The sequence below is a fragment of the Rhinopithecus roxellana genome, chromosome 18, assembly GCF_007565055.1.
Source record: "Rhinopithecus roxellana isolate Shanxi Qingling chromosome 18, ASM756505v1, whole genome shotgun sequence".
Lineage (NCBI taxonomy): Eukaryota > Metazoa > Chordata > Mammalia > Primates > Cercopithecidae > Rhinopithecus > Rhinopithecus roxellana.
In genome coordinates, this window is record NC_044566.1 from 55,296,022 (window position 1) to 55,321,876 (window position 25,855).

A 25,855-nucleotide genomic window follows, 5' to 3' on the forward strand; every position below is an offset into this window, starting at 1 on the left:
CGCATGCCTAGTTGGTCTGCACCTTCCCGGGTTGCTGGCTGGATTTTCGCGCGCGCGGGAAAAGTTGGGGGATGAAGAACCCGGAAGTGCGCCATCTTGCCTCCGTTCATCCAAACACATACACTCATAAATTTCAGTAAATATTAGACAAAACCCCACAATATATAATTATAAATTGTGAGTGAATTACAATAGAGTAACATAAAGGGTTTGGTAGTTTCTTTGTGAAGCAATAGTTAAACTAGACCAAAATTATTCATATAATTTACCCAGTTTGAGGGATGGGGGGAATTTCACATAGAAATAACAATATATGCAAGGGCCCGAGGAGAAGAAAAAATTCAGCATATTTAAGAACCAGAAAAGCAACTAGTATTGGCAGAAGCATATTGAATGTACTGAAATTGAAGCCACCCTCACAGGGTTCACAAGAATTCCAGACAGAAATGTAGTTATAATTAAGCATTAATCAGGCTGCAGTTTGACCCACTTGCTTTTAACCAAACGTAGTACCAGATACTGACCATTTGCATCCCCATTGTTCCTATAGATAGGATTTCCACCTTAGAATTATATGACTTCTGTTTAAGATTACTTAAAATGCTTTCCAGATCCCAAATTCCAGTGAAACAGCTGACATCAACCAGCTTGAAGACTCTCACAGAGGAACAGAATTAACATGAGAACACAGATTCTTCATCTCCCTGCCTCATGACTCTACCCTGCACTCTTTAACCAATCAATGATCTCCACACTTCACCCCATTTCAAAACTCTTAAAAACCTTTCCCTGGCCGGGCGCGGTGGCTCAAGCCTGTAATCCCAGCACTTTGGGAGGCCGAGACGGGTGGATCACGAGGTCAGGAGATCGAGACCATCCTGGCTAACACGGTGAAACCCCGTCTCTACTAAAAATACAAAAACTAGCCGGGCGAAGTGGCGGGCGCCTGTGGTCCCAGCTACTCGGGAGGCTGAGGCAGGAGAATGGCGTAAACCCGGGAGGCGGAGTTTGCAGTGAGCTGAGATCCGGCCACTGCACTCCAGCCCCGGCGACAGAGTGAGACTCTGCCTCAAAAAAAAAAAAAAAAAAACCTTTCCCCAAACTTCTTAGGGAGATAGATTTCAGGTTTCTTCCCATCTCCTCATTGAACAGCCCTACGATTATATCTCTTTCTGTACCGCAACCCAGTGTCTCAATGTACTGACATGCCATGTGCATTGAGCAACAGACCTATTACAGTTACAAAGTTGGCACAAGATAAAGTTTGAAAGCAAATCAAGGGTCAGATTTTCTATGACCTTGTAAGCCAAGACAGGAAACTTTTGTTTTATCCTAATTAAATATATGATCATTTTGTGAGCAGGAAATGGCATGATCTGATTTGCATTTTTACAGCATCATTCTGTGTGCTGCATGAAGAATGGGTGGAAAGCAATAAAAGTAGAAACTGAGAGACAAGTAAAAATGCTACTGCAAGCCACACTAACAAAGAAAAAAGAGAAGGCTCAAATTCCTAAAGTCAGAAATAAAAGAGGAGCCATTACTACAAATCTAACAGCAATTTAAAAAATATATGAGAATACTATGAAGAATTATATTCCAACAAATTAGCAACTTATAAGAAGTGAATAAATCCTAGAAAAACATAAACTATGAAAACTAACTCAAGAAGAAATAGGAAATCTGAATAAAGCTATAACAAGTAAAGAAGTTAATTAATAATTTAAAAGTTTCCAACAAAGTAAAGCCTAGATCCAAATGGCTTCACTATTAAATTCTATCATTTAAAGAAAAATTAACTGATAACTTCAGCAAAGTTTCAGGATACAAAATCAATGTACAAAAATTCAGATACAAGAAATCCAAAAAATATCTGTGAGATACTATACAAAACAAACATCATCAGGGCATATAGTCATGACACTTTCCAAGGTCAAAACTAAAGAAAAAATTTTAAAGCCAGCTAGAGAAAAAGGTCAGCTCATGTACAAAGGGAACCTCGTCAGGCTAACAGCAGACTTCTCAACAGAAACCTTACAAGCCAGGAGAGATTGGGGGCCTATTTTTCAGCATTCTTAAAGAAAAAAAGAATGAAACTGGACTCCTACCTTTCACCATATACAAAAATTAACTCAAAGAGGATTAATAATTTAAATGTAAGATCTCAATCTATAAGAATCCTAGCAAACCTAGAAAATGCCATTCTGAACATCAAACTTGGAAAAGAATTTATGACTAAGTCCTCAAAAGCAATTGCAACAAAAACAAAAACTGGTAAGTAGGACCTAAATAAACTAAAGTGCTTCTACACAGAAATAGAAACTATACACAGAGTAAAAAGGCAACATACAGAATTGGAGAATGTATTTGCAAAATATTCATCTGACAAAGGTCTAATATCCAGAGTTTATAGGGAATTTAAACAATCCACCGAGCAAAAAAAAAAAAAAAACAACAACTTCATTGAAAAGCACAACTGGGCATGGTGGCTCACACCTGTAATCCTAGCACTTTGGGAGGCCAAGGCGGGCATATCACCTGAGGTCGGGAGTTCGAGACCAGCCTGACCAACATGGAGAAACCCTGTCTCTACTAAAAATATGAAAAATTAGCCGGGTGTCTTGGCGCATGCCTGTAATCCTAGCTACTTAGGAGCTGAGGTAGGAAAATCTCTTGAACCTGGGAGGCGGAGGTTGCGGTGAGCCGAGATAGCGCCATTGTACCCCAGCCTGGGCAACAAGAGTGAAACTATGTCTCAAAAAGAAAAAGAGGCAAAGGACATGAACAGACACCTCGGAAAAGAAGACATATATGCAGCCAACAAGCATAAGAAAAACACTCTACATCACTAATCATCAGAGAAATGCAAATCAAAACTGCAATTACACAGCATCTCACACCAGTCAGAATGGCAATTACTAAGAAATCAAAAAATAACAGATGCTGACGGGACTACAGAGAAAGGGGGATGCTTAGACACTGTTGATGGGAATATATTAATAGATTATTTCGACCACTGTAGAAAGCAGTTCGACGATTTCTCAAAGAACTTAAAACAGCACTACTCTTCAACCTAAAAATCCCATTACTAAGTGTATATCCAAAGAAAAATAATTTATTCTACCAAAAAGATACATGTACTCCTATGGTAACCACAACACTATACACAATAGCAAAGGCATGGAATCAACCCAGGAGGCAATCAGTGGTGGACTGGATAAAGAAAATGTGGTACATATACACCATGAAATACTACAGAACCACAAGAAGGAACAAGATCATGTCCTTTGCAATAACATGGATGTACCTAGATGCCGTTATCCTAAGTGAATTAATGCAGGAACAGAAACCCAAATACTGCATGTTCTCATTTATAAGTGGGATCCAAACATTGAGTACATGTGGACATAAAGATGGCCACAATAGACACTGGGGACTCCTGGAGGGGATGGAGAGCGAAGGGAGGAAGGGCTAAAAACCTATGTATAAGTACTCTGCTCACTACCTGGGTGATAGGACCATTCAGACCTCAAACCTCAGCATCACAAACTATACCCTTGTAACAAACCTTTACACATACCCCTGAATCTAAAATAAAAGTTGAAATTATTAAAATAATAATAAGACTAATAATTCAATTTAAAATGAGCAAAGGATTTGAACAGACCCTTCTCCAAACAAGATATGCAAAAGCAAATAAAACAAGCAATGAAAAGATGTTCAACATCACTAGTTATTAAGGAAGTGCAAATCAAACCATAAGAGGTTTTACAATTTATCCCCATGATTTATCTTCTTTACCCTTCAATGATATATACTCAAAAAGACAGACAATAACAAGTGCCGGTAAAGATGTAAAGAAATTAGAACTCTCATTCATTGTTGTTGGGAAGAGAAAGCCAGTGAAGACTCTTTTGAACAGAGTTTGGCAACTTGTCAGAAAGGTTAAACATAAAAAGATTACCATATTACCCACCAATTTTCTTCCTTGGTATATATCCAAGATAACTAAACATGTATGTGTACACAACAATGTGTCACAAATGTTCAGAGCAGGATTATTCAAAAGTGGAAGCAATCCAAATGTCCAAGTGATTACCAAGTGATTACCAGATAAAAAGAATGTGTTATATTCTTACAATGGAATGTATTTAGCTATATAAGGTAGCGAATTACTGATACAAGCTACAACATTATGACCCTTGAAAATGTTATGCCAAGTGAAAGAAGCCAGTCACAAAAGACCATATTTTATATGATTCCATTTATATGGAATGAGCAGGATAGACAAATCTACACAGACAGAATAGAAAGTAGATTAGAGTTTGCCTAGGGCTGGGAGAGGTTGTAGCTATGGAAAGAGGGATTGACTGCTAATGCATAAGGAGCTTCTTTTCAAGGTGATGAAAATATTCTAAACTTAGATCTTGGTGATAGTTGCACAAGGACGTGAATATAGTGAAACCCACTGAATTGTGCACTTTGAATGGATGAATTTGATGGAATGTGAATTGTATCTCAATAAAGAATTTTAAAAACCATCAAAGGAATAAGTTCTAATGTTCAATAGCAGGGTAGGGTGACTATAATTAACAACCATATATTGTGTATTTCAAAATAGCTAGCAGAGAGGACTGGAGACGTTCCCAACACATAGAAATGATAAATGATAACAGTGATGGATAACCTAAATACTCTGACTTGATCCTTACACATTCTATGCATAGAACAAAATATCACATGTATCCCATCAATATATATAAACATTATGTATTGGTAAATAAATAAATAAAATTTTAAAAACCAAAAAAAGAAAAGAAAAGAACAAGAATTCACTACACTGTAGGCAGTGGAGTGGTAAACCAGAGCAGTGTCAATGGATATGGGAAAAAGTGTATACAAGTGACAGAGTTGATGTGAAACAGGTGGATTAGAGGAGATGACTTTCTTCTACTGAAATGATCAACCAGGTATATAGAAGTGTCATGTACTAAGCTCTCTCTATGGTCTCATTTTTCCTTTTGCTTTTGCCATCCCCAATGAATCCTGGTCTTTCATTCTTCCATCCCCCATGCCCTTTTCCATCTCAGACTCTTCACCAGGTCCTCTGCGTGGAGTTCTTTGCCTTTACTCTCCTTCACCTCTTTTTTAGGTAATTCTCAGCCACCACACGCCTGGGTTCCCTGACCATTTCTGTCTAAGCCAGGGCCCCTCATTTTCTCTTACTGATTCTCCAGGAAATAGCACAGCTTGATACACAGAGAACTTTTAATGCTTGTTGAACAAACAGTTAAGTAAATGAATGCTGCATAATTCCAGCTCTGATTGTTCTGATTTGTTGTTGTATTCTTGAAATTCAAGGAAAGTATGCAAGGGCATCTGCTTTTAAGTTACTGATTTAACTGAGCCAAATGTAGGATTTGAAGTATGCTTTTATCTCCTAAATTCAAGTGTTTCTGTAAATGGCCAAAGGGAAACTTCACACATGCCTCCAAACATGCAGGGGACAGTACATAGCTGCAGAACCAGATTTCCACTGCCTGGTTCTCATCTTCACTCAGTTCCTCAGAAATTGGGTGTTTTTCTTTGAGGAAAAAAAAAATTGGCAAGAGCAGTGAGATCCATGTCTCCATGCCTGTTAAGAATCAGTCATCCCCTAGGGTTTCTGGTGGAAGGGAGGTCTTCCCAAAAGATTTGTGTTCCCAACAGGCAGCCTGCCTCTGCAGGACATGAAGTTAGTTCTAACACATTATCAACTGCACCACTAGACATCCATTCTGACATTTAACAAAAAGGCAAAGACAGAATCACAGCACAGAAATTTCTGCCATGTTGAAAGGGCTTTTCAAGACTAAAGCATCTGTGATTCTGCTGATGAATCAGATCACACTTCCTCACAACTATTTCACCTTTTGTTGTCTCTCTACTCTCGTGTTGAGATAGGAGGGTGGAAAGGTCAGCTATGAGAGTCTGAAGTACATAATACTGTCAATATAACAAGATATAAATAAATCAGATATAAAGAACTATAAACTAAGTCTGAGGTTATATTTTTCTTCTGTGCTTTCATTAGATAGTGTCTGTTGACTTATGTATGGACTTTTAATTTCATAATATTGTCATTTTTCTATATTATGAGGCTTGACTTGTCTCAGAGGGAGGAGGAACTATAAACACCAATTCCCCGCTGCAAAGGCAGAGTATATCAACCAAACTCTTTTTAGGGAGACTGTGAAGTTATTTCCCCAACATCAAATCATACTACTATTTACTTATATTTCATATCAATACAAGTTAACTGTAATAATTGACATAATGACCTATGACAGTCCTCTAGTGTGTCCCTGACTTGGTGAAGCAGCAGAGCCTCCTTCTCCAATTGAGTTGTCCCTGGAGTATCCTCCCACTCCCACTCTTTTTGCTTGTTATGAGTTGAGAGAGATGATATGTGAGAGACATGAGAGTCTAGAGTACATAATACCCAAAAACCATCCAATATGTGTGCCAAAATTGGGAGAAAAAAATCTGTAGTAAGTCCTGAGCTTTGGGTCTCAATATTAATTCAAGGGTTCCTATTCAGGCCTAGGAGGTGTCAGGCGATCAGATTCCAAAGACATCCGCCCTTACTTACCCTCTGCTCCTGCCCTACTATCCCCAAAACATCTAGCAATAGACCCAACTAAAGTAAAGAAGAGTACAATAAAAGACAGACCTATTTTATTCTTGTCCATTATTTACAGACTGGCAGAAAGCTAAGTATATGCATCAATTCACCTTTCCCAGCTCCCTCCTCTCCTCATACAATACTATTCCCTTCTTCATGTAGGTTCTCACAGGTTTTTGTCTCCATTATGGTACTGATCACATCCCAGTGAGGCTGGCTACCTCTGATTTTCTCTTTCTACGCTATGATTCTTTAAAAGATAGGAAATAGATATTATTTATCTTAGTACTGTCAAAGCTTAGCATATAGTAAATACACAATAGATGATTTCAGAAGAGGTGAATAAGTTAAACTAGCTCTTTCAACCCAGGAGCAATTTAGTAAATTACTAAAGCATTTCATTCTAAACCAGAGAGCTGGCATCTGACATGATTAGTTAGAGTTTCTCCCTTGACTCTACTAGAAATGTATCTTAGCCAAAACCCTGGTATGATATGGACATCTTTATGAGATACCAGAGTTCAAACCAATCCAGTAGGCAACCTTTATTTCAATGTAGGGTATCTAGTTACAAATCCTTGCCTTTCTACTCTGGTGAGATAGTCTGGACTGTGTGGTAATCTGATGTCTAACTCTTCTGTATTCTCTTTCAACCTGCACCAAAGCCAGTCTCTACTAGATATATTTATCCAAAGCAGCAAATATCTGTGGAGTACCTTCCAAGTAGAAGATTCTCTATTGGATGTCAGGCCCATCTTAAACCTTTGCCCATGTTAGTCAACCTGGAGTTCTTCAGCTCTCCAAAGATCAAGTCCTTCTTCAATCAAAGACATACTTGGCCCTTGATTTCTTTTCTATGAAAGGAAATAAGAAATAAGTAGGACAATAATCTCTACTCCACCTAAACATCTTTCTTAGTTTTGTGACCTTTTATTCCTACCACCAAAGGTCCCATCCCCTGGGCTTGGGAATAAGCATAATTATTTCTCTCTAACCCAACCTTCTCCTACCTGGGGTGTAATGAAAAGCTAATGGCACAGACCCAAACAAAACCAGAGGCAATACCACAGCAATGCCTTAGAGATTTTAAATACCCGGCTTCTAATGATCTCACTTTTAACAATGCCACCTGATAAAGTCGTTTCCCTGGGGATACCAGGGAAAGAAAAAGAAGGAAGGAGAAACTAGAAGGAAAGAAGAAAGATATTAATACCCACTATTAGAATAAGACAGGAAGTAAAATAAATTGCCATTTTTGTCTTCTCTCAAAATTTTCTGCAAAAACAACTTGACTTTTTTTCTTACCAATTAGTAGCTATTTTGAGCAGAGAAGACATGACTATCTTACATATTAGCCTGAATAAGAGCAATAAGACCTCCTTACCCCATCCTCTTTGCACTTCCCTGACTGACATATTTTTTTCTTTCATTCTCTGTTATCAAAATCCTTTGAGGAATGATAGTTTGATGCTCCCTGCCTTAAATGTGATGCTCCACTAACTATTTCTTTAAAACTTTTATTTTAGATTCAGGGGCACATGTGCAGGTCTGTTAATACAGGCAAACTCATGTCATGGGAGTGTGGTGTAAAGACCATTTTGTTTCCCCGGTACTAAGCCTAGCACCTGATAGTTATATTTCCTGACCCTCTCCCTCCTCCCAACCTCCTACCTCAAAAATGCTGCAGTGTCTGTTGTTCCCCTCTTTGCACCCATTGGTTCACATTATTTAGCTCCCACTTACAAGTGCGGTATTTTTTTTTCTGTTCTTGTGCTAGTTTGCTAAGGATAATGGACTCTAGCTCCATCCATGTTCCTGAAAGGACATGATATCATTCTTTTTCATGGCTGCATAGTATTCCATGGTGTATATGTATCACATTTGCTTTATTTTGAGACAGAGTCTTGCTCTGTCACCCAGGCCACCCAGGCTGGAGTGCAGTGGCTCAATCTCAGCTTACTGCAGCCTCTGCCTCCCAGGTCTGCACCACTACACCTGCCTAATTTTTGTATTTTTTGGTAGAGACAGGGTTTCTCCATGTTGGCCAGACTGATCTTGAACTCCTGACTTCAGGTAATCTGCCAGCTTTGGCCTCCCAAAGTTCTGGGATTATAGGCATGAGCCACTGCACCCAGCCCTCATGAGATTTTTGTCTTTAGTTTTGTTTATGTGATGAATCACATTTATCGATTTGTGTATGTTGAACCAACCTTGCATTCAAAGGATAAAGCTTACTTGATCATGGTGGATTAGCTTATTGATGTGCTGCTGGATTCCATTTGCCAATATTTTGTTGAGGATTTTTGCATCTATGTTCATCAAGGTTATTGGCCTGAAGTTTTTGTTGTTATTGTTTTTGTTGTTGTGGTGTCTCTGCCAGATTTGGTATTAGAATGATGCAGAACTCATGGAATGAGTTTAGGAGGAGTCCTTTCTCCTCAATTTTTTAATAATTGTATCTGTAGGAATACTACCAGCTCTCTTCGTACATCTGGTAAAATTCAGCTGTTAATTTGTCTTGTCCTAGGCTTCTATTTGGTTGCTAGGCTATTTATTACTGATTCAATTTCAGAATTCATTATTGGTCTGCTCAGGGATTCACTTTCTTCCTAGTTCAATCTTGGGAGAATGTATGTGTCCAGGAATTTATTAATTTCCTCTAGATGTTCTAGTTTGTGTGCATAGAGGTGTTCATAGTAGTCTCTGATGTGTATTTGTATTTCTGTGGGGTCAGTGGTAATGTCCCCTTTTGCCATTTCTAATTGTGTTTATTTGGATTTTCTCTGTTTTCTTCATTTTTCTAGCAAGCAGTCCATCTATCTTACTAAGTTTTTTCAAATAATCAACTCCTGAATTTGTTGATCTTTTATGTGGTGTTTTTATGTTCTCAAATTCCTTCACTTCAGCTCTAATTTTGGTTATTTCTTGTCTTCTACTAGTTTGGGGGTTGGTTTGCTCTTGCTTCTGTAGTTCTTTTAGTTGAGATTTTAGGTTGTTGATTTTAGAACTTTCTAACTTTTTGATGTGGGCATTTAGTGTTATAAACTTCCCTCTAAACACTGCCTTAGCTGTGTCCCAGATATTCTGGTATGTTGCATCTTTGTTCTCATTAGTTTTAAAGAATGTCTTGATTATTGTCTTAATTTCATTAAGAAAAAGAATGATATTTAAAAACTGCTTGAAAATTGTTTTATAAATCAAGTGAAATCTTGATTTGTTGATTTGTTATTTACAAATAAATTATTATTTATTTGTTATGTATTAGTTTACTAATAAATTGGTTATTAATAAATAAGTTATTTATCGTTTATTTGTTATTTATAAATCAAGTGCTAATCTTTTAGTTTTTATCAAAATTAAACAAGGGTCTAATTGAGTTATCTAATAAATTATTAAAAATTATTTTTCAACTTCAATAAAGTTTTAGGATACAAAATCAACATACAAAGATCAGCAGCATTTCCATACACCCATAACATTCAAACTGACTGCCAAATTAAGAATACAATGCAATTTAAAGTAGCCACACACAAAAACAAAATATCTAGGAATGCATCTAACCAAGGAGGTGAAAGGTTTCTACAAGGAGAACTACAAAACACTGCTGAAAATATCACAGATGACACAAGCAAGTAGAAAAACATTTCATGCTTATGGATTGGAAGAACCAATATTGTTAAAATGGCCACACTGCCCAAAGCAATCTACAGATTAAATACTATAGTAGTTTGATGTTAGATTATCAAATTACAAACATCATTTTTCACAGAACTAGAAAAAACTATTCTAAAGTTCACATGGAACCAAAAAAGAGCCCAAATGTCCAAAGTAATCCTAAGAAAAAAGGAACAAAGCCAGAGACATCACATTAAATGACTTCAAACTATACTATAAGGCTACAGTAACCAAAACAGTATGGTACTGGTACAAAAACAGACATATTGACCAATGAAACAGAATACAGAACCCAAAAATAAAGCCACACACCTATGACCATCTTATCTTTGACAAAACTTACAAAAATAAACAATGGAGAAATGATGCCCTGTTCAATAAATGCTGCTGGGATAGCTGGTTAGCCATATACAGAAGAATGAAACTGGACCCCTACCTTTCACCAAATACAAAACTTAACTCAAGGAAGATGAATAATTTAAATGTAAGACTTCAAGCTATGAGATTCCTAGAAGAAAACATAGGAAACACCATTCTGGACATTTACCTTGGAAAAGAATTTATAACTAAGTCTTCAAAAGCAACTGCAACAAAAACAAAAATTGACAGGTGAGACGTAATTGAACTAAAAAAATTCTGCACAGAAAAAGAAACTATCAACAGAGCAAACAGACAGCCTACAGAATGGGAGAAAGTATTTTCAAACTATGCATTCAACAAATGTCTAATATCCAGAATCTATATGCAACTTAAACAAATTAACAAGCAGAAAACAAATAACTCTATTAAAAGTGGGCAAAACTGGAGGCAGAGGCTGCAGTGAGCCAAGATTGCACCACTGCACTCCCGTCTGGGCAACAGAGCAAGCCATTGTCTTGGGAAAAAAAGTGGGCAAAAGACATTAACAGACACATCTCAAAAGAGGACATACGAGTGGGCAATGAACATATGAAAACCCACTCCACATCACTAGTCATCAGAGAAATGCGAATCAAAACCATGCTGAAAAGCCATCTTACACACATCAGAATGGCTACTATTAAAAAATCAAAAAATAACAAATGTTCACAAAGCTGTGAAGAGAAGGGAACACATAGACTGTTGGTGGGAATGTAAATTAGTTCAGCCACTGTTAAAGGCAATGTGGAGATTTCTCAAAGAAATTAAAGCAGAACTACCATTTAGCCCAGCAATCTTATTACTGGATATATATCCCCCAAAACACAGATCTTTCTACCAAAAACACACATGCTCTTGCATGTTCATTGCAGCACTCTTCACAATAGGAAAGACATGGAATCAACTTAGTTAACACCTCAGTGGTGGACTGGATAAAGAAAATGTAATATATATACACCATGGAATACTACGCAGCCATAAAAGAATGAAATTATGTTCTTTGCAGCAACATGGATACAGATGGAGGCCATTTCCCTAAGTGAATAATGCAGGAACAGAAAATCGAATACAAATACTGCATGTTCTCACTTTTAAGTTAGGGCTAAACACTGTGTACTCATGGGCGTTAAGACAGCAGTGAGAGACACTGGGTACTCCTAGAGTGGGGAGGGAGAAAAAGGAACAAGGGTTGAAAAACTATTGGATACTATGCTCACAACCTGGCTGACAGGATCATTCATACCCAAAACCTCGGCGTCATGCAACATACCCAGGCAACAAACCTGCACGTGTACCCACTGAATCTAAATAAAAGTTGAAAAAAATTATTTTTCATGACGGATCAATATGCGATTTTTGGCATATAATATAGAAGGAGCTTATTTCAGGCCTCTATTTCTGCCTAACAACCCCCAAACAGTGTCTTAAACAATAATTTAATATTTCTCATAATTCCTTAGAATAGGAGCTCGGAAGTGGGCTTAGTTGGGTAGTTCTTTTGCTCCTTGTCAACTGGGGTCATTTACACAATTGTTTTCAGTTGGTGAGTAGATGAGATTAAAAAGTCCAAGGAGGTTTCTTGCACTTGTCTGGTGCCTCTGACCTCTCCATGTGACTCCACATGGACTTTCTCCCAACATAATAGAATATGAATTTCTTATATCATAAGAACTTCTTAAGTTAGAGCTAAACACTGGGTACATTTATAGTTCTTTTATAAGAACTTCTTGTAATATAGGAATATAACATAAGAAGTTCTTTGAGAGGTAAATAGTTTTACCTCTCTAAATAGCTTTGAAAGGTAAACAGTAGCTTCCAGGCCTCTTAAATATTAGGCCCAGAACTCTCATGGTGCCACTTTCTTTTTTTTTTTTTTTTTTTTTTTTTAATTATTATACTTTAAGTTCTGGGATACATGTGCAGAATGTGAAGTTTTGTTACATAGGTATACACATGCCATGGTGGTTTGCTGCACCTATCAACAATTTACATTACGTATTTCTCCTCTCTCCCCTAGCCCCCAACCCCCGGCAGGCCCCAGTGTGTGATGTTCTCCTCCCTGTGTCCATGTATTCTCATTGTTCAACTCCCACTTATGAGTAAAAACATGCAGTGCTTGGTTTTCTGTTCCTGTGTTAGTTTACTGAGAATGATAGTTTCCATTTTCACCCATGTCCCTGCAAAGGACATGAACTCATCCTTTTTTATGGTTGCACAGTATTCCATGGTGTATATATGCCACATTTCTTTATCCAGTCTATCATTGATGCGCATTTGGGTTAGTTTCAGGTATTTGCTATTATGAACAGTGCTGCAATAAACATACGTGTGCGTGTGTCTTTATAGTAGAACAATTTATAATCCTTTGGGTATATACCAAGTAATGGGATTGCTGGATCAAATGGTATTTCTGATTCTAGATCCTGCAGGATCTGTCTTCCACAATGGTTGAACAAATTTACACTCCCACCAACAGTGTAAAAGCGTTCCTATTCCTCCACATTCTCTCCAGCATCTGTTGTTTCCTGACTTTTTAATGATCACCATTCTAACTGGCATGAGATGGTATCTCATTGTGGTTTTGATTTGCATTTCTCTAATGACCGGTGATGATGAGCTTTTTTTCATGTTTGTTGGCCACATAAATGTCTTCTTTTGAGAAGTATTTGTTCATATGCTTTGCCCACTCTTTGATGGGGTCGTTTGCTTTTTTCTTGTAAATTTGTTTAAGTTCTTTCTAGATTCTGGATATTAGCCCTTTGTCAGATGGATAGATTGCAAAAATTTTCTCCCATTCTGTAGGCTGCTTGTTCACTCTGATGATAGTTTATTTTACTGTGCAGAAGCTCTTTAGTTTAATTAGAACCCATTTGTCAATTGTGGCTTTTGTTGCCATTGCTTTTGGTGTTTTAGTCATGAAGTCTTTGCCCATGCCTATGACATGAATGGTATTGCCTAGGTTTTCTGCTAGGGTTTTTATGGTTTTAGGTCTTAAACATAAGTCTTTAATGCATCTTGAGTTGATTTTTGTGTAAGATGTAAGGAAGGCTTCCAGTTTCAGTTTTCTGCATATGGCTAGCCAGTTTTCCCAACACCATTTATTAAACAGGGAATCCTTTTCTCATTGCTTGTTTTTGTCAGGTTTGTCAAAGATCAGGTGGTTGTAGACGTGTGGCATTATTTCTAAGGCCTCTGTTCTGTTCCTCTGGTCTATATATCTGTTGTGTTACTAGTACCATGCTGTTTTGGTTACTGTAACCTTGTAGTATAGTTTGAAAACAGGTAGCGTGATGCCTCCAGCTTTGTTCTTTTTGCTTAGCATTGTCTTGGCTATACAGACTCTTTTTTGGTTCCATACGAAATTTAAAATAGTTTTTGCTAATTCTGTGAAGAAAGTCAATGGTAGCTTCATGGGGATAGCACTGAATCTATAGATTACTTTGAGCAGTATGGCCATTTTCATGAGATTGATTCTTCCTATCTATAAGCATGGAATGCTTTTTCATTTGTTTGTGTCCTCTCTTATTTCCTTGAGTGGTGATTTGTAGTTCTCCTTGAAGAGGTCCTTCACATCCCTTGTAAGTTGTATTCCTAGGTATTTTATTCTCTTTGTAGCAATTGTGAATGTGAGTTCACTCATGAGTTGGCTCTCTGAGTGTCTATTGTTGGTGAATAAGAATGCTTGTGATTTTCGCACAGTGATTTTGTACCCTGAGACTTTGCTGAGGTTGCTTATCAGCTTAAGGAGATTTTGTGCTTAGACGATGGGGTTTTCTAAATATACAATCATGTCATCTGCAAACGGAGACAATTTGACTTCCTTTCTTCCTATTTGAATATCCTTGATTCTTTTCTCTTGCCTGATTGTCCTGGCCAGAACTTCCAATACTATGTCGAATAGGAGTGATGAGAGAGGGCATCCTTGTCTTGTGCCGTTTTTCAAAAGGAATGCTTCCAGTTTTTGTCCATTCATTTTATGATATTGGCTGTGGGTTTGTTATAAATAGCTCTTATTATTTTGAGTTATGTTCCATCAATACCTAGTTTACTGAGAATTTTTAGCATGAAAGGGTGTTGACTTTCTCCAGATCAAATTGGTCAAAGAAAATTTCAAGACCAGCCTAAAGACAAAGGTAGAAGAAATAGATTTGACCTCTTGTTGGATGAAGGAATATGTATGTACCTGAAGGAAAGAAATTATGGCAGGCATCTTTGGAGACTACCTACCACAGAGTTCAAGGAATTAAGCGACATCACTATAATAAGACTCCTTCTTGCAAAATACTTTTCAATTGTTTATTCAGAAATATTGAGGGCCTATTACATGTCTGGCACTGCTCTAACATTAAAGGATGCAATCATGAACAAAAGCCTACTCGTTTTGAGCAACAGAAAAGATAGCCATATTTTGCAATAAAAGATACTTTATAAATGTCAGCAATTATTGTTGACTCTGAGGTGACAAAACAATACATCAATCATTTCTACTGACCTTTGCAGCATGGCCAAGCTATAGTGCACTCGTAACTCTAAGAAATTTCTATATTACTTTAGGATTGTGGGTCAAAAAAGTCTTATTTTCAATGTTTTAGTTACAGGAAAGCATAGAATGACCAGTTGGAATTATCTTCTATTTCTAGCTCATTATTCCAACAAAAGCATATGTTTTTATAGAGAAGAACATCCCTGCTGTTTGAAGACTAAGAGATGACAGGACTATAAAAAAATGGATAATGTCTGAGAATGGTTTTCAGAAATTTGATGAGGAATTTCCTGTAGAGTCTGGAGCAGAAAGACTAAGATGTTGTCTCAGTTGTTAAAGTCTAAGTATCCTTTTTCTTATTACTAAAAATATTTCTGCTTTGTTACATATAATACTCTTATTATATGTTATACAATATGTAATTCTCCTAATAAAAATATATTTATCATAAATGCCCAGATAAATAACTGGTAAGGTTTTAATGGTTGGCAATCCATCTAAATGAGAATTGATAGCTAGGTAGAGGAGATCAGGAGTATACCAGTGTGTGATGACTGTAAGCCATTGTGTTACCAGCCCAGCATCTATGCACAAAATATAGCACTCCTTCTTCCTCTGCCCTGTGAACGTGTCCCCATATTGAGCCCCGATGAGTCATGCTTGTACAATGGGACCCATTCCATTGACCACTGTTGGTTGGAACAGACGGGCACTTGATCCAGGTTGAGACAATTAGTTAAGATTAGGCCTGGGGGAAGTTAGTCTTTTTGATGTAACTAGACCTATTAGACACGTGTGAAGCTTGGGTACTGTGGTTTGGCATCTTCCACCTACCATACTTCCCCCAGCAAAGCAGAGGAATCCATTCTGCAAAGACAAAGAAAGAAGAATGTCAGAAATACACATCTAGTAAGTGAGGATCCTTCTGCCTTTTTAGTGCCTGGGTCCAGTACCTGCCTGCCCTTGACTTCTGCGAGGCCCCATGTACCTTCCTAATAAATTCCCTTTTTCTCTTTCAGCTATAATCAGAGGATACTCATCAGAGTTTAAGGAGAGCAGTCACAGGGGAGGAGGTAAAGTAGACCAGAACTAGATAGGGGAACCAGTAGAAGAATATAACAAATGGGGGTCAATAGCAAGGTGGTCCATGACAAAATAAAGCAGAAATATATGTGCCAAGGACTCCAGACTGTCACTCATACACTGTTACATTCCTTCTGTGTGGCCTGGACCAACCTACAGCAACAAGAAATCAAGTAGGAATTTTTTTTATATTTCTCTCCTCTGTATCTGATAAACATTCTCTCTGTATGTGGTTTAGCCCCAATCTTTAAAAAACAAAAACTTATTTTTCTAAAAAAACAAAAAAAAAAATCCTATTTTCTCCTTTCTCAACCAAACAACTTGAAAGAAGATAAACTGCACTCTCACCCTTACTTGGTTAAATGATTATCTTCCCCCTACCCAGCTTTTATGAGCATTTCCTGGCTCCTCAGTCTCTCTCATTACCATGTGACATTGCCCCCAGATAATTCTACCTAAACAATATCTTTCCAATCTATTCCCTCCTCTATATTTCCTCCTCAGTAGCCCTACCTCAGGCCCTCATCCTTTCTTACTGAGACCTGTGAAATAGTCTTCTAATTGGTCTCCCTGTCCCAACCCTTCCTCTTTCTAATCCATTCTGTATAATATTACCAAAACTATCTTTCTAAAACATAAATATGACTGGGTTCACTGTTATTTAAAGACCTTGTAAGTCTTCATGTTGCTTTAGACAAAATCTATAGTTTTGCTGTCAATACTACCTTAAATCTTATCCCCAATTTATTTTTTTTTTTAAGTTTTAACCCTATCCTTATGTATTACACTGCTATGGACTGAGTGTTTGTGTCTCTCCAAACTTTGTATGTTGAAACCTTAATCCCCAGCATGATGGTCCCTGGAGATGGTCTAAGAGGTAACTAGGTCATGAGTGGAGCCCTCATGTTGGGATCAGTGCACTTATTATAAGAGGAGACATGAGAAAACTTAGTTTCTCTCTCTCTCTCCTTCTCTCTCTCTCTCTCTCTCTCTCTCTCTCTCTGTGTGTGTGTGTGTGTGTGTGTGTGTGTGTGTGTGTGTGTGTGTGTGTCTGTCTTTCTGTCTGTCTGTGTCTCAGCCGTGGGAGGATATAGCAACTGTCTGCAAGCCATGAAACAAACCATCACCAGACAACAGACCTGCCAACGTCTTCATCTTGGACTTCCCAACCTCCAGAATTGTGAAAAATAAATGTTTGTTGTTTAAGCCGCCCAGTATATGGTGTTCTTATTATAACAGCCTGAGCTGACTAAGACACATACCCTACATTACAATGGCATATTCCCAAACACACCACTTTTTATGCTTTCATGCTTTTACTGTTGTTCCCTTTGCCTAAAATGCCTTTCCCCCATACATACCATCCCTCCTTTCTGTCTCACGAATTCTTTAAAATTCCTGTCCATGAAATTTTACTTGTATTTTTAGCTGCTGATATTGCTTGTAACAGATATATTTGCTTGTGGTGTTAATAGAGTATTCACTGCACTATATAGCATGATTTACAAAATATTCCTGCTGAAGTATAAACCTCTGGAAGCCCAAAAAATCATATTATTGTTTATCTTTTTAACACCTAGAGATATTCCTTAAAATACTACATAAATATTTACTAATTTAAATTAAATTAGTAGTCAACTTGCAGGTTGAAATGACATTTCTATTCCCTATGATTTATACATTGACATAGAAATGCTTTTATTTTTAAAACAACAAGCCAATCATCACTTATTATTCATTTAATAATTGTTCATTTTATTCTTCTAACATATATTATTTCATAAGTCAATTGTGCAGCAGTAGCTTCAAAGTCCTTAATATAATAATTTTTATTTAAACAGTGAACAAAAGTTCCAGGGTTGGCAGTAGTCAATAGACCCAGCTCATTATTTTCACTCCAGTGGATGCTGCAGTACCCAAATAAAATAACAACTCTGATATTTTTTTGATTTGATATTTTATTTTATTTTAACTTTTAAGTTCAGGGGTACATGCACAGGATGTGCCGGTTTGTTACATATGCAAATGTGTGTTATGGGGTATGTTGTACAGATTATTTCATCATGCAGATATTAAGCCTAGTGACCATCAGTTATTTTTGCTGATCTGTGTGTCCATGGGTTCCCATCACTTAGCTTCCACTGATAAGTGAGAACATGCAGTATTTGGTTTTCTGATCCCGTGTTAATTTAAGGATAACAGCCTCCAGCTCCATCCATGTCCCTCCAAAGGACATGATCTCATTTTTTATAGCTGCATAGTATTCCATGGTGTGATACATATTTTCTTTGTACCACACCACATTTTCTTTGTCCAGTCTATCACTGATGGGCATTTGGGTTGATTCCATGTCTTTGCTACTGTGAATATGGCTGCAATGAACATAGACCGTGAATGTTATCTTTATAATAGAATGATTTATATTCCTTTGGTTATATACCCAGTAATGGAATTGCTGGGTCAAATGGCATTTCTGGTTCTAGGTATTTGAGGAATTGCCACACTGTCTTCTGCAATGGTTGAACTAATTTACACTCCCACCAACAGTGTAAAAGTGTGCCTTTTCTCCTCAGCCTTGCCAGCATCTATTTTTTTTTGACTTTTTAATAATAGCCATTCTGATTGGTGTGAGGTGGTATCTCATTGTGGTTTTGATTTGGATTTATCTAATCATCAGTGATGTTGAGCCTTTTTTCTTATGTTTGCAGGCTGCATGTATGGCTCCTTTTGAGAAGTGCTTGTTTGTGTCCTTTGTCCACTTGTTAATGGGGTTGTTTGGTTTTTTCTTGTAAATCTGTTTAAGTTCCTTGTAGATGCTGGGTATTAGACCTTTGTAAATCTGTTTAAGTTCCTAATAGATACTAGATATTTGTCAGATTCACAGTTTGCAAAAATTTTTTCCATTCTGTATGTTGTCTGTTTACTCTGCTGATAGTTTCTTTTGCTGTGCGGGAACACTTTAATTAAAGTAGATTCCATTTGTCCATTTTTGCTTTTGTTGCAAATGCTTTTGGCATCTTCGTCTTGAAATCTTTGCCTGTGCCTGTGGCCTGAATGGTATGGCCTAGGTTTTCTTCTAGGGTTTTATAGTTTGGGGTTTTACATTTAAGTCTTTAATCCATCTTGAGTTTATTTTTGTATATGGTGTAAGGAAGTGGTCCAGTTTCAATTTTCTGCATATGGCTAACCAGTTCTCTCAGCACTATTTATTAAATAGGTAATCATTTCCCCATTGCTTGTTTTTGTCAGGTTTGTGGAAGATCAAAAGCTTAAGCTGATAAGCAATTTCAGCAAAGTCTCAATTCCTTCAATCAAATAGTCTGTTCTTGTACCAGTACCATGCTGTTTTGATAAATGTATCCCTATACTATAGTTTGAAATTTGGTAGTGTGATGCCTCTCACTTTGTTCTTTTTGCTTAGGATTGCCTTGGCTATTCGGGCTCTTTTTTTGTTCCATGTGAATTTTAAAGTAGTTTTTTTCTTGTTCTATGAAGAATGTCAATGGTAGTTTAATTGAATTTAATTGAATGGTAGTAGAATTGCATTGAATCTATAAACTGCTTTGGACAGATTCGCCATTTTATGAAAATTGATTCTTCCTATCCATGAGCATGGAATGTTTTTCAATTTTGTGTGTGTGTCATTTCTGATTTCTTTTAGCAGTGGTTTGTAGTTCTCCTAGAAGAGCTCCTTCACTTCCCTTGTTAGCTGTATTCCTAGGTATTTATTTTCTTTGTAGCAATTGTAAGCAGGAGTTCATTCATGATTTGGCTCTCAGCTTGACTGTTGTTGGTGTATAGGCGTGCTAGTGATTTTTGCACGTTAATTTTGTATCCTGAGACAGCTGAAGTTGCTTATCAGCTTAACAAACTTTTGAGCTGAGGCAATGAGGTTTTCTAGATATAAAGTCATGTCATCTACAAACAAAGATAGTTTCACTTCCTCTCTTCCTATTTGAATACACTTTATTTCTTTCTCTTGCCTGATTTCCCTGGCCAGACCTTCCCACACTATGTTGAGTTGGAGTAGTGGGAAAGTACCGACTTGTCTTGTGCTGGTTTTCAAGAGGAATACTTCCAGCTTTTGCCCTTTTGGTATGATATTGGTTATGGGTTTGTTATATATGGCTCTTATTATTTTTAGGTATATTGTTTCAATACCTGGTTTATTGAGAGTTTTTAACATGAAGTGATGCTGAATTTTATCAAAAGCCTTTTCTGCATCTATTGAGATAATCAAGTGGCTTTTTTCTTTAGTTCTGCTTATATGATGAATCACATTTATTGATTTGCATATGTTGAGTCAACCTTGCATGCTGGGGTTGAAGCCTACTTGATTGTAGTGGACAAGCTTTTTGATGTGCTGCTGGATTTGGTTTGCCAGTATTTTGTTGAGGACTTTTGCATGAATGCTCAACAAAGATATTGGCCTGAAGTTTCTTTTTTTGTTATGTCTCTGCCAGGTTTTGGTATCAGGATGATGCTGGCCTCATAGAATGAGTTGGGGGAGGAGTCTCTCCTTTTTAATTTTTTGGAATAGTTTCAATAGCAATGGTAACTCTGGTGTTTTTTAAATATTTACAGTTTATTTTAAATAACCACAGATTTCACAAACAAACCTGAAATTAAATATTTTATACATTTCAAATCCAAAGATATGTAAGCTTAATACAGAACTGCAAATATAAATGTATTTTAAGATAAATATTCATTAGCAGATAGTAAAATTAATTTTTATTCAAAACATAAACACCATATTAAGATAAAGAAAAATTAATCATAAAAATTTTTTGCTATTAAGTAATGGTCTAAACATGAAAGTGTTTATATTGTAAAACAAATTAGCCAGCATATTCTAGAAATAATCAAAACTTGGTGAAAAGAAGTTTGCTCCAAATAATTCTCTGCTCCAAAAGTATTAAGGCTGAGGGGAGCAACCTAAGACTATAGACTTTATACCTAAATGATTTTCCACCTTAAAAATTTTCCACCTGCTCCTATTTTGTGATTTGCTGAACCCTTCCAATTGCTTCCTAGGTCTAAGTTGTCTGGAATAATATTCTGGTTGTTAACAGTTGTATGAAGTTAGTATAGCTTTAATGTTTCTGCCAAATGTCATTACTTCATCTCTCAAACTGAGCCCTGGAAATAGCTGGAATCATCTTACATAGACCTTTGATGACCTCAAATGAAGAAATGGCAAAAGCAAAGATATAACAACTGATGGAACTCTTCTATGCTTTGTTATTCAGATTTTATAAATATTACTGACAAAATCTACCAACATTTGTTTCATTTGAGATGTGAGGCTATATTATGAATAAGTAAAAATGATTAGATATTTACATGACCCAGATTTTTTAGTTCTGTTAACCAATAGGTTATTTCATTTTGATCATAAAAAGTCAACTAGCCACATAGACACAGCAATGACATAAATCAGAAACCTGAAAATAATCAAAGAATCTCGTTGGTATCCAATTCAGAATCAGAGTGAAAACAGATCAGAGGCCGTTGCTCATTACCGTCCTGCCAGCTCCTCTTCCACCCATGCAGAAACTGCATGTGCTTATGTGAATGAATGTGTGTGAATGTGTGCTTTTACGCTCTCATATGTAAAATCAGTTCTTGTTCACAGATTCAGTAACCATGAATTTACCTACTCGTTAAATTTTATTTGTAACCCCAAATCAATATTCCAAGAAATTTTGTGTTAATTTGTGGACATGCACAGAGCAGCGAAAAATTTGAGTTGTCCAAGGCGCTGGTTTGCAGCTGAGGTAGAACAAGGCAATGTGCTGCCTTCATGTTTCTGCTCTCATACAGAGGTGACCAGAAAACACAGGCAGTCAGGGCAGTGCTGGGTAGTGTGAGAAGCTCCAGCCCCGGGGCCAGGTGGATGGGGCTCGAATCCCAACTCTGGCACCTGTTAGTATGGCAACACAGGCATGTCACTTGGCACTTCTCAATCTCCTTATCTCTTTTGTAAAATAAAGAGAATAGAATCCACCAGAATGAGTTTTTAAGATTAAATAAGATATTTGATTAATACATATTTTCTCTAAGAGTTAATTCACTGTTTGCACTAATTCAACATTTTCAGCAACTTTACAGAACATAACTACTATGAATATCAAGAATCTACTGTATCTCGACATTGGTGGTGAGAATCTGAGACATCTTAGTGACTTCCAGTTTTGCACTTTGAGAGGACTGAGGGAGATCATTCTCACCCCAAGTGTATATGTCCTTATTTGGACACATGCTTCAATATTATCATATGGTTTGCCAATTTAACTGCAGAAATTAATCTAGCTTTTATAGTTGATCAAATTCCATTTCTATTTGCTGTAGAAGATTGTTTATGGAATCACTCAGCTACCCACTGACCGCTGTTTTTCTCTTGATCATGTTACTATCTAATATTTACCCTAGGCTTGGGTCTTTTACAAAAGTATTAATTATCATGTAGCAGTTAATAGCAATTTCTGGCTTCATGTCGGATTTTCCAGCTGGCTAATGACTGACTGTGCTTAAGTTAGATGTAAGCCAAAATATAGGAAGTTGAATAAAATCAAGGACTTATCTACTTTAATTAAACAGAAAAATAACACTTTTAAATTAGAAACAAATTATATGCTGTTGATATATAAGTAACTCTTGTACCTCATAATAAGATTACTAAATTAAATATAATTTAAATGGACAAGATTGAAACAGACCATTTAAAAAGTTATACAACTGTCCAATAAGCACATGAAAAGATGCTCAATATCATTAGACATCAGAGAAATGCAGAATAAAATCACCATGAAATACCATGCACATCCACTAGAATGACTAAAATTATAAAGACTGACAATACCAAGTGTTGACAGGAATGTCGAAAAACTACAACTCTCCTACTTTACTAATAGAAATGTAAAAATGACACAACTAGTTTGGAAACGAATCACCAGTTTCGTATAAAGTTAAACAAGTACTTATCATCTACCCAGAAAATCAACTCCTGGGTGATTACCTCAGAAAAATTAAAACATATGTCCACACAAAGACTCAGACACAAAAGTTCATAGCAGCTTTATTTGTCATAGCCAAAAACTGGAAACGACCCAAATGTGAACAACAGGCGAATGAATAAACAATTTGTGATATATTCATACAATGGAATTTAAAAATAAAAATGGACTACTGATACGTACAACAACATAAATGAATCTTAAAACCGTGATGCTGAATGATAGCAGCAAATATAAAACAGTACAAACTGTGTGATTCCATTTATATGAAATTCTAGAAAAGACAAAACTCATCTATGACAACAGAAAGCAGACCAGTGTTTGCCAGGGTCAGATGGGGATGGGAAGAAGAAGGTTGCAAAGGATCATGAGAGAATGATGGGCTTTATGGAAATGTCCTGTACCTTGGTTGCAGTGATGGTTACATGGACACAGGTAATTTTCAAACCTCATTGAACTGTACTCTTTAAATGGGTGGATCACCAGGTCAGGAGATCAAAACCATCCTGGCTGACACGGTGAAACCCCGTCTCTACTAAAAATACATTTAACTTTATGCAAATTATACCTCCAAGTTTATTAAAAAATTATTTATGGCTATGATTGTAATTCTATAAGAGAGAATTAGGAACAAAGAAAGAGATAGAGGATAGGGGAGAAGAGAAAATGAAATAATCTGTGAGGAGAAATAGAAGGAAAGTACATAAAGACAAGAGATGAGGTAGAAGTAGTATGATTTACAAAGCCTTCAAAATTCTCAGGGGCTTTGAATGGCAGAAATAAACGTAAAACTCATGTGGTAGGATGAGCAACTCACTTTTCTCTGCCCTTTAATCCTCTGCCTTTTGGCCTAAGTTAATACATTTTGAATAGTTTCCTTCAAATAAGTAGTCTAATGCCCATATATACTATGTTTAAATTATTCACCTGTTAATTATTGATGAAGTATAACCCTTTTTTTTAAAAGGGTATTTAAAAGGGTAGAATAACTACCCTTTTAAAATATCCTATCTGTAAAAAACAAAAAAAAAATGATGCCTACTCCAGTAGAGAGTAGCAACTCAAATCCTAAACCGGTTGGGTGTTCTTTTTCCCCACTCTGGTTCACTGTTACTACATGAAGTATTCATGAGCTAGTTAAATAAACACACGGTAGTGTGTGATATGTTTCAGACTTTGGAGTAGATACCAAAGACACACAAAAATGTGACCAAAACACTGACTGTTCTGTAAAAGAGTTTTTGAGACAAAGATAATTACAGTAAAAGTGATAACCACAGAGGCATGTTTTCAGTCATTTATGTGCATTAGAATCTCTAAGGCGGCCGGGCGCGGTGGCTCATGCCTGTAATCCCAGCACTTTGGGAGGCCGAGGCGGGTGGATCACCAGGTCAGGAGATCGAGACCATCCTGGCTAACATGGTGAAACCCTGTCTCTACTAAAAATACAAAAAATTAGCCGGGTGTGGTGGTGGCGCCTGTAGTCCCAGCTACTCAGGAGGCCGAGGCAAAAAACAAACAAACAAAAAAGAATTACCAAGGCAATCACTACAATGAAATTCTGTGTTCTGCATTCAGAAATTATGATTTGTGCAGACTGGGCGGGAATCTGAGGATTCTATATTCAATGTTTTCCAGCTGATTCCTATGGACACTAAAACTTCAGACACACGACATAGGATTTTATGGCAGCAACAGGGATTACCAAAGCCCACCTAGCATGGCCAGTTCAAAGGAAGAGCTTCTTATTCTGGTTAAAGAAGGAGGAATATGGCAAGGAGGGGGGTTAAATTCTCAAAAATGTGAGAACTGTATAAATTGTTAAGTGAACGTATATTAAAAGACACAAAGTGGCAGCAATGAGGACTGTCAAAGTCAGAAAATGGAGAGTTTTACATTAGTTAATTAAGGTGATTTTTTAAAAGGGTTGGTCTGATCAGAGACGGCCTGGAGATGACAGGGTCAGTTGCTCAGCTTTTCTTATCATTAGTGATTTCTCTGGTTTTTTACCCCATGTGCCAAACTGAGAAAAAGCCACTTCGTAGGTATCCAACAGCAACATCTTCAGACTCATTGGCTCAGTCCACAAACCTATATTGCGCAACTCAACTTGACTCTGCCTTCTGTACCATTTCTCCTAGACTCTCAACCTTTTGTTCAGTTTTCTGCTCTCTTTATTTTAATCAGGAATATAGGTGGTTTAGTCATCTCTCCCAAACAAGGTTCGTCCTCAAACTTTGTCTTCTCTTACTCCTAGCAGTCAGAGCTCAAGGTCACTCCAGTCTCCTCTGGTCAACATTTTCCCCAAAAGATCTGCATCCAATAACCTTAAGGAGGTTTAGACATCTAGGTGACTGTAGCTAGAAAACCTTTTACATTTGGTGATGTAAATCGCTGAAAACACACAGAGTTTTTATTTTCATTGGCCACTATATTCTATCTAGTAAATTGTTGAATCTTTTAAGTATTCAAAGGAAGTTCTACACATACCTCACTTAGAAGGCATTTATTTCAGTTGAGTTCAATTATAAT